The 10,245-nt window shown below is 30.9% G+C and overlaps 1 non-coding gene across 1 annotated transcript; it reads left to right on the forward strand.

The window, feature by feature from the left end:
• Window positions 1-6,703: 6,703 nt before the first annotated feature.
• On the forward strand, window positions 6,704-6,776 carry Trnak-uuu. The gene has a single exon. It is a non-coding gene; the product is annotated as a tRNA-Lys (tRNA).
• The last annotated feature ends 3,469 nt before the right edge of the window (window positions 6,777-10,245 follow it).

A 10,245-nucleotide genomic window follows, 5' to 3' on the forward strand; every position in this document is an offset into this window, starting at 1 on the left:
TTAGTTTTTTCCTCCCTCGATTTTTTTTTACTTTTAAAATTCTTTAAATTATGTTACAGTAATTTTTCTACTTGATTTTTTTAAATTAATGACGTTAACGTTTTAAAATTAAATTTATCTATATTTGTATATGTAAATACAATTAAACATTATACTAAATATCAATTTAAATAAAACATTAAAAAAAATAGAAAGTTAATTTTTTTATTATTATTTTTTTGTTTTATTTAACAGTTAAATTAGCACGATATTATTTTAAAATTATATTTACTTCATTATTCGTTAGATGGCGCCACGTGTTATTAAATTGGTAAAGTTAATCCTGTATTCACCTGTATTGATAAACTAATATAAAACTTTTTTAAAATGATTAATTTATAAAAAAACAATTTGTGTTTAATAATATATTGAATTAGGAAGGTTTTTAAATGTTTCTAATCGTATTTATTGTAAAAAGTTTTAGTGGAGAATGGCAAATTGTACGGTTGATTGATTAATACTGTATATCAGGTATGCAGACTATTCAACTGTTACTTCCGATCTGACTGTTACCCTATTCCTTTCACATTGCCAAACTAAGTGGTTTAGTTCACTCCGGCCATTACCTCTTCATCAGTAATGGATGAAAGATAGAACATGTACAGAAGTAGGAATTCGTGTTACTGCTTTGCTCCTTCTTCCTAACACCTATAGAATATTGCAACTTAGCAGAATTTCTTTTATATTTAAATAATATATAAATGNGTGAAATACGATCTATATATATATACAGCAGACACTTTATTTATAAGATGTGGATCTGAATATTTATGTTCTAAATATTTTAGATATAACTTGATATTTATAAATAAAAAAAAAGTGATGACTAAACTAGTTTGAGATCTTTTCTAAAGTCGAATTCTTAAAATGGTTCTAAGCTATTATAGATCTATCTTGTATTAGAGATCAATGAGGTTTATGTTCAGGACAAGACGTATCGATTGCAATTTTAAAGCCAATATTTTTCAACAGCAGTAAGCTATAAAGTCAACGATTTGTATTCCCAGGTTCGGTTTGAGTTTGAAATTAAAGAAACCGATTGGGAATAGAAAGATTGAAGTTTTGAGTGATGTGTAAACCAATGAAACTAATCGAAATTTACTGAGAAGATTAATCTTGTTCAACTTATTTTTTATTTTTATTTTTAATCTAAAAAGCAATGAGAGAAACATTATAAACAAAGTAAGAAATTATAGAATGATTAATTATATTTATACATCTAATCTTAGGGTATAATTTATCAAGATGTTCGTCTTGTTTATTGCGGTCAAAAAAAAGTTATATAATACAGAAATCCTTCAATATAACATGTTTCGAAGAATGGTCTTAATTGAAGAGTATAAAAATAATAAAAAAGTAATCTAATTGATCTATTTCAATTTAAAAATTTTTACAAAAATTGCCGAAAATACAAATCATGTCAAGCATAAAGATCATTAGTTCCATATCCGAAAAGTAAGATTCAAGCGAAGAATCAATAAACGATTATCAAACTTTTCGGATCAAAAGAGCCAAGACAAATCGAACATAGAAGATTTGTCCCCAATCTTCTCGCCTCTAACGACAGATTATTGGTGGGGGGAAGTGTAATTTCTTCCCCAAATAGGGTCTAGGAGTAATGACACCGTAGAGGGATGAAATGAGCAGTAAGCAGCTCGCGGGAACAGGTCATCAAAACCCAACCTATAGCCTTAGAAGAGTGCTAAGAGGGGAACCCCTGGCGGCACCCACTAGTACATCACCTAGAATCAGAATTAATAGCCCTGTCGGTGATAAGGGAAATAGGTTGAGATTATGATGTACCCCCGGCTGATAGTGGCAAAGGTACAGTTTGTCGTCTTTACTACATTCTAATCCCTTTGGGCTATATTGGAAAAGGAAGAACATCGATAAGGTGGGGAAATGATCTAATAGCGCAATGTTTGGATCGCGCCAGGTAATTCTCGGAATGGCACAAGTCGTTTACTGCAAGTCGAGACCCACAATAAGTTTTCAAACTACTCCAGACTAACACCAGAGAATCATTTGAATGAGAGTAAGAGAGAGCACTCAAGAGATAGCGGTAAGGAAAATCAATTCGCGACATTTTATATATATATAAAAAAAAAATCAACAAAGCTACCAGATTAAATTTAAAATTATGTTATATTCTAGATAGAAATTTTGAAGAAATTCTCAAATTCAACTGCGGATGAATTACCTAAAGCATCGTTTCTGAACTGTAAAGAGCCTCGGGGTCTAGAATAAGAGATAGGAAAGGACGAAGGTTTATACTTAAACTTCCATTGCTCGTATGCATTTCTATACCAAAAAGATTTAGAAATGTTGTGGAGAAGTATTATTTAGAATTGAAACTTACTAAATACTGTTTAGTTATTATTTAATTTTTGATATAATTTCAATTCTTAATGAAAGTTTTTTTTTTTCGTTTCCATTTATTTCTAACTCTTTAAATTGTAAAGAAGAGAATAATCTTTAAATAAAAATAGATTACCCAAGGCATTTATGAACATTTCATTAACAATTTGAGAATTGGAGATAGATGCGGTTTCGCAAATTTCGTGCCTGGAGTAAATTTGAAGTCGTGCAAATTGTTATCCCAATTATTATCTGCATTACGTTTCGAAATGTTATTTCATCAGCTGTCATCGTTCTATAACCAATAAACAATAGGATCTTCATATATGTTTATTCATCAGTTGGAAGAGCTGAGACGAAATATATTGCTTAGGGGAAAGAATGCAAAAAATTTCTCTAAAAATACGTAGAAAAAAATAACATTCTTTCTCTGTATTTACCCAAGAAATTCCCATACAGTCGTTCTGTTTTTCGCAGAGAAATCATATCTTAGAGAAATTGAGGAAATATTTTTTTTTTGGATAAATATTACAAAAAATATTCAGGATTGGAATCTGAACGTCGCCATATCACCGTTTATCGACAGGATGGCACCCGGAAAAGCAGAACAATAGCAAATGTCTAACTAATTGCTGGAACTATCGGAACAGAGATATCCGCCGCTTTCTGGAAGTTGTATCGATGATATCTGCTGTAGCTGCTCCCGGCAACCTTCCTTCCTAGGACGTTCTGGCATCTGGTATCTTAGGTCGACCACTGATTAGATGAGACGGTGGTGAGTGATAGCATACTGTGGGAGTGAAATACGATCAGGATACGGTGACGAATCTCGCTCGACACAATTGCCAACGCTGGTGGGCATCATTAGATGTCTGAGCTCACTGTCAACATTGTCTAGCCAAAAATAAATCACTAGCAATGGCTATCTGGATAGGAGGAACTAACATCTTTGCCCGGAGCTTATGCTAGAATTATAGTTCTTCCATGATCTACCTTTGATCAATATGGTCAAGGAAATACTCATCTAATAAAAGCCATAATATATACAGCAGACACTTTATTTATAAGATGTGGATCTGAATATTTATGTTCTAAATATTTTAGATATAACTTGATATTTATAAATAAAAAAAAAGTGATGACTAAACTAGTTTGAGATCTTTTCTAAAGTCGAATTCTTAAAATGGTTCTAAGCTATTATAGATCTATCTTGTATTAGAGATCAATGAGGTTTATGTTCAGGACAAGACGTATCGATTGCAATTTTAAAGCCAATATTTTTCAACAGCAGTAAGCTATAAAGTCAACGATTTGTATTCCCAGGTTCGGTTTGAGTTTGAAATTAAAGAAACCGATTGGGAATAGAAAGATTGAAGTTTTGAGTGATGTGTAAACCAATGAAACTAATCGAAATTTACTGAGAAGATTAATCTTGTTCAACTTATTTTTTATTTTTATTTTTAATCTAAAAAGCAATGAGAGAAACATTATAAACAAAGTAAGAAATTATAGAATGATTAATTATATTTATACATCTAATCTTAGGGTATAATTTATCAAGATGTTCGTCTTGTTTATTGCGGTCAAAAAAAAGTTATATAATACAGAAATCCTTCAATATAACATGTTTCGAAGAATGGTCTTAATTGAAGAGTATAAAAATAATAAAAAAGTAATCTAATTGATCTATTTCAATTTAAAAATTTTTACAAAAATTGCCGAAAATACAAATCATGTCAAGCATAAAGATCATTAGTTCCATATCCGAAAAGTAAGATTCAAGCGAAGAATCAATAAACGATTATCAAACTTTTCGGATCAAAAGAGCCAAGACAAATCGAACATAGAAGATTTGTCCCCAATCTTCTCGCCTCTAACGACAGATTATTGGTGGGGGGAAGTGTAATTTCTTCCCCAAATAGGGTCTAGGAGTAATGACACCGTAGAGGGATGAAATGAGCAGTAAGCAGCTCGCGGGAACAGGTCATCAAAACCCAACCTATAGCCTTAGAAGAGTGCTAAGAGGGGAACCCCTGGCGGCACCCACTAGTACATCACCTAGAATCAGAATTAATAGCCCTGTCGGTGATAAGGGAAATAGGTTGAGATTATGATGTACCCCCGGCTGATAGTGGCAAAGGTACAGTTTGTCGTCTTTACTACATTCTAATCCCTTTGGGCTATATTGGAAAAGGAAGAACATCGATAAGGTGGGGAAATGATCTAATAGCGCAATGTTTGGATCGCGCCAGGTAATTCTCGGAATGGCACAAGTCGTTTACTGCAAGTCGAGACCCACAATAAGTTTTCAAACTACTCCAGACTAACACCAGAGAATCATTTGAATGAGAGTAAGAGAGAGCACTCAANAAATAAACGTTATTAAAGATACCAAACTGATCTATCTATCGACCGTGTCTTTGTTTTTAGACAGACGTTTTCTCCTTATAAAGTACATAATACAGATATTATAATCTATATAATTTCATTCTTAAGAACGATTTAAATCTCGCTTGTAAGTTCTCGCTATTTTTAATGTAAGTCATAAAGAACAGCATTCATATCAGATAACTCTGCGAAACATTACCTAATATTTCTATTCAATCTGCATTATTCTCATATTTTAATATGGCCGTTTCTCTTATTACCATATTTATGGTTTGAATATTAATCATTTTAACTCGAAGCGATTCACATTGTACAATTATACTTTGGGAAAAGTTAGTCTTAATCTGTTTTAAAGTCATATATTACTAATTATGCATGGCATAAGTTTGCTATAAAGGTATCTGCCAACCGTGTAAGAGGCATCTGACGGTGACACCATTTTAGAATTACCTTAATTCCTTTCGGCTATTTGGTATTACCGTCTTCTTAGCTACTGAAATATTGATGAATATCTACGTCCTTTTGGAAATATCTTCGTTAATTACATCGAAAATTAGTGGCGAGCGAAACGTAATTCAGTTAAGGAGACTTGTCTAAACGATCTGCTGTATATAAACCCATCGACCTTATCAGATAAGAAAATCTAAGTAACGATCATGACAGAGATAAATCGGTCATTACTCTTGCTAGAAAGATGGACGTCGATGTTGCCCAACCAATTTAAAGTCGTCAACGAAACACTTTACAAGGATATATTGGACAGGTTTGTTGAACCAAAGTCAACATTGACTTTTAGGGGCAAGGAGGGGGTTTTCTCTCATCTAGACTTCTAATCCGATTAGATATCCATAGATGGTAAAGGGGGAGACTTCATTAAGCAATTAAAGCCGAGTGGAAAATGTTCTAACGATGATTCATTGGACTACAATGTGTTTTCTTAATGATTTTGCTAACAACCACATCGTACAATTTACCGACTAATGTATAGAAAAAGCCATTCAGATAAGAGGTTTTTGAATAATGGCAAATGTTTTCTCCCAACCATTTTATCGGAGAAAAATCTGTTTTTCTACGTTTTGGAAACTCGAGATTAATGATTGATCATATAAGCTTATGTATCGTAGCATGAAATACTTTCATTCTGATTACTCCTATTTTACTTTTTTTTTTTTTATTACTTACACTTTTTCTTTTCTCTCTCTCTCTCTCTCTCTTCCTCTTCTTCTTCTACACGTTTCCAATGATCTCGATCGATTTTAATCATTAAAACAACTGTTAAAAACTCTTAAAACCCATCTTTCTATATACATCTGCTTACAATTCATACAGAATTCTCTCTATACTTTTGATCTAAACAAGAAAATTCTTAACAGAAAAATTACCATTGTAACAACATTTAACGAAAAAGAATTATTTCCTGCAGAATAACGTAAGGTAATATTCCTTTTCGGCATTTTTAATAGACATAAATCCGAATTTAAAAGTGAAATACCAACGTTTAAATATATACAAAGTTATTTCAAACGTTTAAATATTTTGGAAAGGTTTCTTAACAACAAATTACAGACATTGGAGAATCCATGCAAATGCTTGGAATTTCTGGAAAATCTTTAAATTAAAGCAATTTTAATGAAAATTCAGTCAACGGGACATGATATTTTAATAAAACTCTTTACTTTCTGACATATAAATCAATTTGTTCTTAATATATTCCATATTACAAATATATATATCATTGTTTTTTGGTGATATGACGCATTGTTATGAATATAAATCACAGAATATGTTCTAAGTATTCGTTTGATAAATGTAAAATCTATAAAAATTAGCATTTTATGAAGTAAATAACATAAATTATATATGTATTCAGACACTATTCATTACTATTAATAGGTTTATAAGAAGGGGTTGTTTCCGTGCCCGGATAGCTCAGTCGGTAGAGCGTTAGGCTTTTAACCTAACGGTCCAGGGTTCGAGTCCCTGTTCGGGCGTTAGTTTTTTCCTCCCTCGATTTTTTTTTACTTTTAAAATTCTTTAAATTATGTTACAGTAATTTTTCTACTTGATTTTTTTAAATTAATGACGTTAACGTTTTAAAATTAAATTTATCTATATTTGTATATGTAAATACAATTAAATATTATACTAAATATCAATTTAAATAAAACATTAAAAAAAATAGAAAGTTAATTTTTTTATTATTATTTTTTGTTTTATTTAACAGTTAAATTAGCACGATATTATTTTAAAATTATATTTACTTCATTATTCGTTAGATGGCGCCACGTGTTATTAAATTGGTAAAGTTAATCCTGTATTGATAAACTAATATAAAACTTTTTTAAAATGATTAATTTATAAAAAACAATTTGTGTTTAATAATATATTGAATTAGGAAGGTTTTTAAATGTTTCTAATCGTATTTATTGTAAAAAGTTTTAGTGGAGAATGGCAAATTGTACGGTTGATTGATTAATACTGTATATCAGGTATGCAGACTATTCAACTGTTACTTCCGATCTGACTGTTACCCTATTCCTTTCACATTGCCAAACTAAGTGGTTTAGTTCACTCCGGCCATTACCTCTTCATCAGTAATGGATGAAAGATAGAACATGTACAGAAGTAGGAATTCGTGTTACTGCTTTGCTCCTTCTTCCTAACACCTATAGAATATTGCAACTTAGCAGAATTTCTTTTATATTTAAATAATATATAAATGCTTCATTTCTTAATTCGATCTGAATGGATTTTAGTAATTTGTGGAGAAAACACATTACTTTTTTTGGGTTTGCTAAAATAGAATCGTTAGCCGAAAATCAGATTTTATAGAGATTGAATGAAACCAATCCATGACCCTATCGAATTTTGATTAAGATATTTAGTTAGTAAACTAACGATACAAACCTTTTACTTGAATGTACATCACGTGCTTAATTACTAATTTACTGATTACAACATAATTACAGAATCGTTTTCAGTTCGTGTGATGACTTTGCAAAGGATGGTTGAAAGATCCGAAATCCCTTTTGTTGTTACCCTCAACAGTTCTGAAAATCGCTGATGATAATTACTAGTTAATGTGACTAGTTTCTATTATCTCTCTATGGTCAATCCAATTGGATCTGGTCGAACCGATCGAAATATTAACTTTGTTAATTTGTTGGATTACTTGCGTATTCCGATTTAACCTATCTTTTATTCGAGACTTCGGGATAGAAAATCAATTTGTAAATTTAATAAGAAATGTTATTTAGGAAGGATGTTGTTTTTTTTTTAATATATCCATCACGGAAAGAACGATATTAAATATCCTTCAACGGGATTTTAAAAAAAAATCATTTGAAGAAATATACACAGAAGAATATCGAAAAACAATTATTCCTATAGAAGCAAATCCATTCTTGTCAGAGGAACAGCTGCAGACAGAAGACCTATCAAACAACTTGCAACACAGAAAATCATTCTCTTATCCACCGCGGGATGTCATCCTAACTATTTGACGGATATCAGAGAGACACGCACATAACATCGATCCGAGACGGCCATTTTGTTTCCCATCACGTTACAAATCCACGAAAACATTTTTCCATATTAATAAATTACGGCTTTTAAAATGAGAACATCGTCATTACCATTATTATTTTAATTACTATCAACTTTTTGTTAGCCTTGAGGTTTAGATAATACACTGTATAGATGTAAGCAAAAGTTTTCTGGAGAAATTTTAAACGGCCTGAGGTAGTCGACTGTGTAAAATAGGCGTTAAATAAGATACACCTTTTAACAATGTCGATGGAAATTGAGGATCGAGACAATCGCTATTCCTAATGACGTCATTAGCATCTTATTGACGTCATAGTAGAAGATACTCTGTTCAGGTACGCAATCAACTTCGTGGATAAATTTTCTTTGTCTGTTTTTAATAGAGTTGTTTAATTGCCCGAAATCTTCTCTTTGCAGATGCTTCGACGTTTGAAGATCCTTAAATATCCTCTTTGAATAGATAGAATTGTCTTCTCTTACAATCCATTAACATTTTAAACAGGGAAGAGCTGTAATCTACCTCATATTCTGCTTAGAAAATAAGTCAAAAAGGTTAGTTTAAACTGTAAAGTTTTATTAAATTAAATGTCTAGTAGATTAAATCTAAGTACCAGTTGGAAACTTTGTAAAATATTTTAAATAAAATTACTGAATCATCTTCGTTTCGTAACTTTGTAACTAGGCATTTACTATTGCATAACGTTGATCTTAATAAACTACGTATCTTCCTTCCTAATTAATAAAGCTTATGATTGATCTTAATAAACGTAACGAATCTCGTGTGTAAGAAGAAAAAAAAAATATGTACTGTACATGGCTTACATACAACGTGCGCCATTAAATAATTAATTAATTATCACTTCTCATAAAGAAATTTATCTCTATTATGTAACTGTTTTATCTTCACAATAATTAAATATGTAGAAAACTATATAATGAGATTTTGACGGATTATATTTTAAAATCTTACTAATTTTTTTATAATTGAAAATACCCTTTAAATTTGGTCACTGGATCGGAATTTGACCATGTCATCGAAATTTTTCTTTCGTCCAAGAACCGTTTAACCTACCTTTTCCTCTTTCTTCCTCGAAGCCTTTACGTTAATCCGATTTTTCAAATCTTTCTAGACCGATAAGCATAGGTTAATGATTTCAGACACTTCAACGAAATCGAATCCATCTTCGCGTCTTACAAATTCCTCACGCTTATCTCTTTTGCTATTTCTTTTGTTCGATGGAAAATGGAAAAAGAAGTGGAAATCCCAAAAGACAAAAAAAAAAAAAAAAAAGAAATTTCAAACGTTTCTTTCTTAACCGCTAAGAATCAATAAAGACCAAATGACAAGAAGGTGAGGTTAAAAACATTTTATTAACGGATGGCTTTACTTTTCTTCCAAAGCGTCAGCTGTCTTGCTGTCTGCATTTATTGCGATCAGTGTAGCAGATGTTGCCTTTATAGCCTATCTTGAGGTAAAACATAAAGAAGAAGAAGAAGAAGAAAAAAAAAATTAAAAAAAAAAAAGTTGGATCACTTAAATCTTTCCGAGTTTCTAACATTTTAATTCGGTGTTATTAATTCGATTTTTAAATAAACCATTTTGTTTTATATATAGCTCTATTAATAATCTTGTTTTACTAACTTTAATAATTAAATTTGTTTAAACTAGTTACTATTTTTAATTGTAATTTAATATTTACTACTATTTTGTTTTTATAGTTTAAAAAAAAACACCTCTTTTAACAAACTATCTGTTCATATAAGACACGTCTCATTAACAGTAACCATTCATTGATAACTTTATGATTTATCAAGACAGGAGTAATAAATAAATAAAAAAAAATCCCTTCTAATGTTTCTTAAAAATTCGCTTTTGTTTGGTATAAATAAGCCATAAAAGAGCCGCGTATTTTG

This window comes from Centruroides sculpturatus, unplaced genomic scaffold (genome assembly GCF_000671375.1).
Source record: "Centruroides sculpturatus isolate CEXI.00-Female unplaced genomic scaffold, Cexi_2.0 scaffold260, whole genome shotgun sequence".
NCBI classification, from domain to species: domain Eukaryota; kingdom Metazoa; phylum Arthropoda; class Arachnida; order Scorpiones; family Buthidae; genus Centruroides; species Centruroides sculpturatus.